Source organism: Scylla paramamosain, chromosome 3, assembly GCF_035594125.1.
Source record: "Scylla paramamosain isolate STU-SP2022 chromosome 3, ASM3559412v1, whole genome shotgun sequence".
In the NCBI taxonomy this organism is placed as follows: domain Eukaryota; kingdom Metazoa; phylum Arthropoda; class Malacostraca; order Decapoda; family Portunidae; genus Scylla; species Scylla paramamosain.
Genome location: NC_087153.1, coordinates 14,345,001 through 14,355,000, shown reverse-complemented (window position 1 = coordinate 14,355,000; position 10,000 = coordinate 14,345,001). Strand labels below are relative to the sequence as shown.

The following is a 10,000-nucleotide window of genomic DNA, read 5'->3' as shown; positions in this document are numbered from 1 at the left end:
CACTCTCGAATTGGCGGCCTGAGTGCATCAGTGGCGGTGACTGGTGCGAATGTTTCCTGTCCGGCACCACAGCCGCCGCAGCGACCTTGGGTCATATTCTGAAACACTTCTGGCCGCACCTCCACAACATTCAAAAGACTCTAGTTGAAGTGACACGGATTTTTAAGAGTGTTTTAACAAGATGCATACAGTATTAACAGGGAAAACACTTAAGAACCCAGCTAATCATCTCTGTAACCTTTGAAAATAGTTGTGGTGAGAGAGCAAAGCGTTTCTGAACACGGTCGTTTGTCCAGCGGCGTTTAGGGATGGAAGAGTCAGTGGTTGCTGCCATGTGCTTGTTGTCCAGAGTCTCACAGGACACATGCATGGCGCTGACGTGATTTGAACATGTGCCGCTAGCATGGCACCAACAGAGGACGCTGATGCCACACAAACACTGCATGGTACCATTCAAACACAGGTGCCCCGCTACATGTTATTTTTTGTTCTTGGTTTTCCTCTCCTCATCCTCTTTCCGAAGACGACACTCACCTTGGTGGATTCTCTGGTTTGTGGAGTAATGAAGGATAGAGAGCGGTGTATTAAAGCTAGGGAGTACTCATGGATCGATCGTGCTAGTCTTCACTCAGTGTACCTTGACTCAATCTACGAAGTCTTAAGGCCGGTTTTCCCTAACAGTATCTTGGCATCGGTGTGTTTGTGGTGACAGTAGTAGTTAGGACATGTTCCGTGCTAGAATTGGCTTCGGATTTGGTTCATCAGATGTTTCCCCTTGTAATGAAATTGTTTCTGACCACTAGCTCGAATTTAATGAAGCTGCTTCGGCCGTGTAACTCGAATCCATTCAAAGTTTACCTCATTACTACGGCTGCCCGCTGAGCTCACTCTGCCCCTGGCAATCACCTAATATACCAAATGTACCACTAATATACAACCATGAAGCCGTCTTGATTGCTTGATTTCACCCAACCTCCTCCTGCTTGACACACATATACACGCGCGCACACACACACTCACACACACACACACACTCTCACACACACACATGTTCATCCATAAGTCCTCATCATGTTATGCACTCACTCGGGCGTGTCATGTCATTTTCATCTGTGTGCAGGCAGATACGTTTTAATTTGTATTCAAGTGTGTGTGTGTTGATTAGTGGTATTATCTTTTCGTCATTTTTCATAAGGTTTTGGAGTGATTGGCTCAGTGGCCTTTCTTGATACCGGATGATCATGTTCCTCGATGATTGTCCTTCTAAATAATTACTTGTGTTGTTTCGTTATTATGATAGACCATCCAGGTGGTGGCATTCATATTTGCAAATACTATCCCCCGCCTTTTCAATCTATCCACCTAATACTTTTCTCTTGCACTTATATATATATATATATATATATATATATATATATATATATATATATATATATATATATATATATATATATATATATATATATATATAAAACATTAGCACACACAGTCTTCCTGAGGCCAGAATGTGTACTTGCTGCCTCCCTTCCACAGGTGTGCTGCTGTTGTGCCTCGTGGACGTCTACTGGCAGCCATGCGACGCTGTTGCTTCATCTAGTATGGTCTGTGGCTCCGAGGTGATGGTTGACAAGCAAACAGTGGAGCCCCTCGAGTGGTGGCCAGATGAAAAAGATCCCTGTCCGCCTGACCAATGGCTGTGTAGGGACCGCAAGAACTGCATTCCCCGCAATGCCACGTGCTCCAGTACTACGGAATGCGAAGATGGATCCGACGAGTCCCCTAGATTCTGTGGTGAGTGGAGACTCGCTGTGCTGTACCTTGTAGCTGTGATGTGGAACTGTAGACTGGTTATCTCAGTGATGGCTGTCAATAACACTGTGACTTGTTTAAAAGAGCAAACACAGAGTGAAAACTCTTCTGGTTCTGGATGACTTAAGGACTCAATATGTTATTTATTTCCTTGCCTTCTAGTGACGATTACCAGAAAGCGTAGCTTTTGTTTTCACCTTCGCTTCCCTTACCCGCAATTTCTTTCTTCTTCCCTTTTCATTCTACTCTTCAATGTTATTGTAGTCTTTCGCTCCTTAGTAGCAGTAGTAAAAGAGTACTGAGTCTATTCCAGTCATCTACCACATCTATTACTTGTGAATCAATACTCTCTCTCTCTCTCTCTCTCTCTCTCTCTCTCTCTCTCTCTCTCTCTCTCTCTCTCTCTCTCTCTCTCTCTCTCTCTCTCTCTCTCTCTCTCTCTCTCTCTCTCTCTCTCTCTCTCTCTCTCTCTCTGAAATCTAACTTCATCAAGCCTGGACCTGTTACTTGTAATGCTTGTCGTGAGGATTTTGTCAACATCATCCAGGTTAGGTCCCTTATACCACTTAAATATTTCCATCACATCACTACAAACACACATCTTCGCTGCGGGAGGCCTTCATGGCTACCGTGTAAAAGCAATGTAATACACAATACCAAACGAATAAAAATACGGCGGCATCCTTCGGGTCACGGCGTCTTGCAACAGGGAAGCCGTGACTGTGCTCGCTGATCCGGGGAACTTCAAATACGTACTAGAGAAAACTGCAATTAATCTCCGTCAAAGGAAGGGTGACTGAACGAGAGCTACTCGCACCTACTAGCATTTACTCAGGCCAGAAGAAGCGATTGAATCCTCGGCTCATCCAGTGATACACCAGTAATGTCATGATTAGCATCAGTAGTCTTTTTCTGTGACATAGCGGTACTTCATCGCCTTAATTGATGTGCCAGCGAGGAAGCTATAGACTGGAGGGATCGGGACGGAGAAGATAGGCGTTATATTCGTAGTAGCTACAGATTAACGTGATGGATTGGAGCACAGCACGTCACCTGAGTGACTGATAAAAATAACAGTTTCCGGAAAAGAGAACTTGCAGTGAAAGACACAAGGAACAATTTTATTATTCCGTCTCCTTTACAACACGCGCGAGGGCACATGAGAAAGGAGGTTCATCAAGGTTTACAGGAATGATCGTAGCAGGAGTAATGGAAGAGGGATGGAGCAATCTCAGCAGTGTCGCTTGGGGAAAAAGAGGGAGAAGCATTTATTCTATTGTATGATGGAGAAGAAAAAAAAACTAATCCCGGCTTCTAAAAAAAAAAAAAAATGTAAAAGAGTTTCGAACTGTTAGGTGTCTCGATGCTCCTTTCCTGAAATAGTTAAACTCGTGGGAAGGAGACAGGGTTGTCAGATATTTATTTAACGAAGCTACGAAAAGTAAAAATTTCACCTTTGTTGTTACGTGTTGATGTGTTCTCTGTTAATATAAGTTACTTGATGTCTTTTTACATGAGGAATGCAATTTTTATCTCATCTGCCCTAAGAGAATGCAAAGTAGAGCATAAAGCCTTCATAAGTGACCAACCTGGCAACGCTGAAAGGAGGGAGACAAACAGGCAGAACGTTTAAGATTTAACCAGCGAAAGAGATGCAAGAAAGAAGATACTGATTAACTCTTGCTATAGTGGGATGAATAGAATAAGAGTGAGAGTAGAGAGTCTTGCATAACGAGGCCGCGATGAAGGAAGGAAGCGTGCAGTTAGGAGAGGTGGTATTATAACTAATGGGGGGAGACAAAATGACACTCAAGATTCACTTTAACTTGTGACCTGAGGAATTATGTAACTCGGCAGTCATTTGTGTTTGTTTGTTTGTTGGCAGCGTGTATGTTTCATTTTGTCTGTCTATATTTATTTTTCTACGTCATTGTTTCATATATTTGTTTACTTATTCATTCATTGCTCACTTGCCAGCACACCGTATCTCAGTTTTGTTTATATGTATGTATGTACGTACGTATGTACGGATAGGTTGTGTATTCGTTGAGTCATAAAGATAAAAACAAACTTCTGAAGAAATGTGAGACAGCCAAACATGTAGACAGACAGACAAATAGACAGAGCGTTCCTGTTATACAGATGTGTGTATGCATATATGTGTGTGTGAATATGTATGAATTGATCTATCACCCATTTACCAGACTATACATGTAAGTAAATACATGCATACATAAACCTGCGCTTCTTGAAAGAGAAATTAGGACTGGTATAAAATTAACTTCTTGCCGAGAGTTATTGTACCCTATTAGACCAAAGAACAGAAGAATATTAGAGCATAAGAGAATAAAGGAAGCTCAAGATGAATTTGTCAAGAAGAAGCAGTTTTGAAGCCTCTATGTTTCCAAAAGACTGGGCTGAGAGAGGTGAGGTGAGGGAGCAGCCGTGGCAGGAAGAATGGTGAGGGGTTGAGGTGACTAAGTTGAGAATGATGATGTTTGAATTGGGGTAATGGCACAGATCTCTCTCTCTCTCTCTCTCTCTCTCTCTCTCTCTCTCTCTCTCTCTCTCTCTCTCTCTCTCTCTCTCTCTCTCTCTCTCTCTCTCTCTCTCTCTCTCTCTCTGGTCGATATCTTCAGTATATGCGAGTATACATATAAGGCAAGGACACAGCCAGCCTGGAAGTGATGTTGTGTTGTATGTATGTATGCTTTATCACTGTTTAATAAGTTTCTCTTCAGGATACTTGCGGCTTCCCCTTCCACACACACACACACACACACACACACACACACACACACACACACACACACACACACACACACACACACACACACACACACACACACACACACACACACACACACACACTCCACACATACAAGGACCAGCGTTGCTCACCGTTTCGTAAGTTTCGTCAATTTTTTTTTTTTTTTTTTTTTTTTTTTTTGTGGGGGGGCGTGGGGGAAGATGATGTCCGAAAATTACTCACTGGGCCACGAATTTAGTGGAAGCGGGAATTGAATGAACGTAGAACGTACTTCACGCACCTAAAAAATAATAATAATATTTTTTTTTTAAATATGTGATGCAGCAAATGTTTACAACCAGTGATGATCAAAATACTCGAAAAAAAAATACAAAACAAAACAAAAACGCTAGTCTTTGCAATAAGAAGATTCCCAGCAGCCGCTACCCATTACTGCCGAGCCCTGCCGTTCTTCTCCTGCCGAAGCTGAGTGGCTCTTATGCCCTACTAGAAGCGTCCTGTGGTCTGATCGGGTAACACACGAGGCGGGTAACACTCTCAGTAGGAAATTACTGTCCAGTTCAGTCCCTATGAGGATATGAGGTAAGAGGAAGGCAAGGAGGGAGACGGGAGAGGAGAGAGGGGAGACGGGAGTGGAGAGAGGGGAAGAAGGGAGTGGAGGGCGAGTTGGTTGAGTGATACACGTCATAACTACGTCACTCAAAACCTTCCCTGTCCGAATGTCTACTAAGCTCTTTTTAACTTGCCCCTGAAAGCCAAGAGTAAACTCCTTAATGAAACACGCATGGCAGTGCACTGTGGTGTCATAAATTAGGGAACGGTGTCAAACAAATTGTGCCAAAATGTAATATTGACCCAACTGTTTGTTTAGAAGATATTTATTTGCCACAAACAATGCCTCATATTGTCTGAAATGGATAGTAGGTCACACACACACACACACACACACACACACACACACACACACACACACACACACACACACACACACACACACACACACACACACACACACACACACACACACACACACACACACACACACACACACACACACACACACACACCCTCCTCTTTATTTTTATCTTCCCTCTTTCTCCTTTGCTCACTTCCTGTTCATATTTAATTATTTAGCTCTCTCTCTCTCTCTCTCTCTCTCTCTCTCTCTCTCTCTCTCTCTCTCTCTCTCTCTCTCTCTCTCTCTCTCTCTCTCTCTCTCTCTCTCTCTCTCTCTCTCTCTCTCTCTCTCTCTCTCTCTCTCTCTCTCTCTCTCTCTCTCTCTCTCTGTGTGTGTGTGTGTGTGTGTGTGTGTGTGTGTGTGTGTGTGTGTGTGTGTGTGTGTGTGTGTTATACAAATTGTATCACTAGAACCAGTTTGCTACGTTCACACAAAGGACACAACTGGCCTAATAGAAAAGACATTGCAACTCTTCCCAGCTCATGTAAACGATCACTGACTCGTCGTAGAGGAAGAGGAACGCAAGTCAAAATTGTAGGTAAAGCAAAGTTGGTTTTTCCCTTAAAATGTGGAATTCGTCTTCAGTTTAATCAATATCCTTTCAAATATTTTTTTTTCTGTTCATCGGAAGGGAGCTATCTTTTATTTTTCTGTCCTTCTTTCTTTTTTTTTCTTTTGTTCTTTGTGCCCTTTTCTTTATTTCTTTCGTTTTTTTTTTGTCGTTTTCTTTATTTCATTCATTTTTTTCTATCCTTTTTTTCCTTCTTCCTCTCCTTCCTTCATTTCTTCGTTCTTTCTGTCCTGTCTTTCTTTTTTTCGTTGGTTGTCTCCTTTCACCCCCGCTCCATACTCTTATCCTGTCATTAGCCTTCCAGTGTCCCCTTCCTTCTCGTCGGCTAACCTCACTAGTGGTCTTTGAAAGAACTTCGCCCACTTCCGCGGCAGCCTCCAACCTCCAGCTTTCATTGTTGTTCCGGCCACTTTCATTCTGCTTATAGCCACTCGAAGTACTCCTAACCAATTCTCCGTGGTCTGTTATGGCGCGCACCTGCTGCCTGTGTCCCCATCCGTGGCCTTTTTTCCCCCTTCAAGATGTCCTTTACCTCCACCACCTCCCCGTCACACCCCCAAGCTTCTATCCCAGATCTCCTCCTCGCTTCTTCTTCTTCCCCACTTCATTGAATTCGTTGACGGACCATAATGAGAAAAACTCGTCAAGTATTCTGGTTATGACTTTCTTGTCTTAAAAAAAGTATTCTGATTCTAATTCACACTCGAAATGAACACTAATATTTTTTCCCTCGTTTTCCTCCTTTGCTTTGTGTTTTAACGACGACTTGGCAATCTAAGAAATTAACAACTTTCCAAGTTAGCGATCGTGTGGGCGAAGGAAGCTCATCCCGCGGTCAGAGTGAGGGACCCGCCGGCGGGAAAAAACGGGGTTTGTGCGGGAGTGGTGTAGCAAGAAACGGGTTTGTGCGAGAATGGTACGGAAAGAAAGGAGTTTGTGCTGGAATGGTGCGGGAAGAAAGGGGTTTGTGCGGGAGTGGTGCGAGAAGAAAGGGGTTTGTGCGGGAGTGGTGTGGGAAGAAAGGCGGTTAGTGCGGGAGTGGTGCGGAAAGAAACGGGTTTGTGCGGGAGTGGAGGAGCCTCAGACGGGAGTAGGCGGGCGGCAGCGTACCCTCCTGGTTCGTTGACATGCAGGCACGAGAGCCTGAAATTGGTGGGAACTTACCAGAGCTGAAAAATTATAGCAGAGTTTGTGTTTGTAGATATATTTGCTTAATTAAATAAATGTTTATCGAGGATATTAGTTTCATCTAATAGCAAGTATTTACAGTATGCAATATACATGCTTTTTATTTTTATTAGCGAGATTTCGAGAAAAAAAACAGATACCGAGGAATTTCTATTGATAAAAGAGACGCAGCTTCTTAAGATATTACAATAGGAGACAACATTCACCAACTATATAAAAATATAGATCAATACCGTTGGATTTTTTCATATAAGAGGACCTTATCTAACCTCTTAAAATAGTACAGTAGGAGACTCAACATTAGCCAACTGAAGCTAAAAAAAAAATTATTATATGTTCGAAGTTGTTACGAAAGTGGAGGAGATTAACCACACGTGAACACTCAGGCTGAGAGGATCAGTAAAGCGCGAGGTAAGAGCCGCGCCGCATTAAGACTCACTGCCATAACTCCCAGGTTACAAGAATGCATTCCTCCAGAGGGGACGCCAGGCAGCTGAGCCTCGTCCTGGAGCCTGAGGCAGCGTGTATCATCTCCCTCATCTCCGAGAATAGCGTGGCAGGGGAGACCATTACGCAACACTCCACACCGCCACGGAAACTTTGAAGTGGAGAAAAAAAAAAAAAAGAAATCTCCCCTCTCCTTTCCCCTCAAAACTTCCCATCATCATTATCACATTTTTTCCCAAAGAAACTACCCAGTACCACCTCCACATTCCATTCACTCTTCCCCTACAGCTGCCACGCCCCATCACCACCGCCATCACCACCACCACCACCTGTCCCTCTTCCCACCAACTTCCCATAACCACCATCAGAACATAACACCATAAGAAAAATAATAGGAAGTTACAGTGCAGGAAGCCAGCAAACCTACACGTTTTAGTCCCTTCGTAAAATTTAACCTACCTATATCCATCCGTCCTTTTTTTTCTTTCATTTTTTTATGAGAGAGAGGCATTGGCCAAGGGCAACAAAAAGAACACGAAAAATGGCCTACCCAGGTACCAGTCCCAAAGAAAGGTAAAAAATGTCATCGAAATTGGAGAATAAATGCCCTGAAACCTTTCTCTTGAAAGAGTTCAAGTCATTGGAAGGAGGAAATATAGAAGCATGTAGGGAGTTCAGGAGTTTACCAGAAAAAGGGATGAATGACTGAGAATACTGGTTAGCTCTTGCATTATCTATCATCTCTCTTCCTTCCACAGGCTGCAAGGAGGACGAATTCCACTGTGGTGACCTGTGCATCAAATGTTCCCAACGCTGCGATAAGGTGAAAACACTGTGTCCATGGCGAGGACGAGCAGGATTGCCGTGAGTACCGAGTCTGTGGTTCTTTTGTTGCTACACCAGTCTGACCTTCCCGCTGCTCTGGCTTTTTGCGGTCTCACGTTTCGTTTTGTTGATTTGGTTATACACTTTGATTGTACGTAGTAGTTGCGTGGTTTGTTTTGGTAGCTGTAGTGGTGGTGGTAGTAGTAGTAGTAGTAGTAGTAGTAATTGTAGTAGTAGTAGTAGTAGTAGTAGTAGTAGTAGTAGCAGTAGTGGTGGTGGTGGTGATGGTGGTGGCTGTAGAAGTATGTAATGGGAATTGAACTAGTAAGTTGTGGTAGTAGTGGTATTAGTAGTAATATCAGTAGTTCAGAGCTGCACTGAATGTTAGAAGGGAGTGGATTCAGCGTGAACCATTACCTACTCAGTACAAGATTTCTCACTGGGCAAGTTTTGATTAATAAGGGTGAGCATCCTATTAGTCTAACCTACCAACTTGCTGCCTGCCCTAATAGCTGGAATTTCGAACTTGGGATGGTGAGAGAGAGAGAGAGAGAGAGAGAGAGAGAGAGAGAGAGAGAGAGAGATGAGAGAGAGAGAGAGAGTTTTTTTATGTTATCTATTTATTTATTTAGTTTTCGCGTGAAGGAGACTGGCCAAGCGAAAATAACTACATACAGCTTGTTACCGTTCCCTCAAAAAAAAAAAAAATAAATAAATAAATAAATAAAATTCATAAAAAATGCAAGTTTTAGACAATGTAGCACCAGATAGTGTCTCGATACTGAAATACACGATACTTTTTGTGTACCCGTGCAAGGAATCGAATAATTTTTTATCAGTGATCTTTCTTCAAACACGCATGCTCTCGGAAGCACAAGATACAGAAACTCATGTGATGTAACCAAAAAATTACTACAAATTTGGTATGATTAGCTTTTCTATGACCTCTACTGGTGTTTCATCGGGGCACAACACAAGCCAAGAGACTAACTGGTCGCTTTTCCCTGCGCCTCTCACACACTACTCCCTCAGCAGCAGCCAAGATCACGGGCCATTGAGCAGCAATCGGACAAACCCAGTCACTCTCTCCGCCACTCCCATCTAAATTTCAAAGGATAGAAAAAGTTGGAGAGATACGGATAGTGTTTCTGAGATTCCCCTCCCGATACAATGGCTCTCCTCCCTGGCATCTCGCAAGGGCTTCCATTCCTGGTCTTCAATGCATCCTCGTCCCTCTGCTGTCTCTCATGGAAGTCGTGTGCACTCACGATTGAACACAATAACTTCTGCCACACCAACATTGACTTGAACGTGGAGGAGTCAAACTCTGAACAGAGAGCTAAACTTGATAATGTGTTAACAGTACCTGAGTTGAAGGCGTCCCTGGCTCTTACAATCACACGTTTATATATATATATATATATATATATAT

The 10,000-nt window shown here is 43.1% G+C and overlaps 1 protein-coding gene across 2 annotated transcripts in view; it reads left to right on the top strand.

The window, feature by feature from the left end:
* Nucleotides 1-10,000, top strand: part of LOC135091076 (G-protein coupled receptor GRL101-like) — a 214,069-nt gene that overhangs the window by 175,025 nt on the left and 29,044 nt on the right. For both annotated transcript variants that reach the window (XM_063988443.1, XM_063988452.1), the window contains exons 5-6: nt 1,534-1,791; nt 8,502-8,607. The gene's annotated coding sequence lies outside the window, so the exon portion shown is untranslated. The remainder of the gene's footprint in view (nt 1-1,533; nt 1,792-8,501; nt 8,608-10,000) is intronic.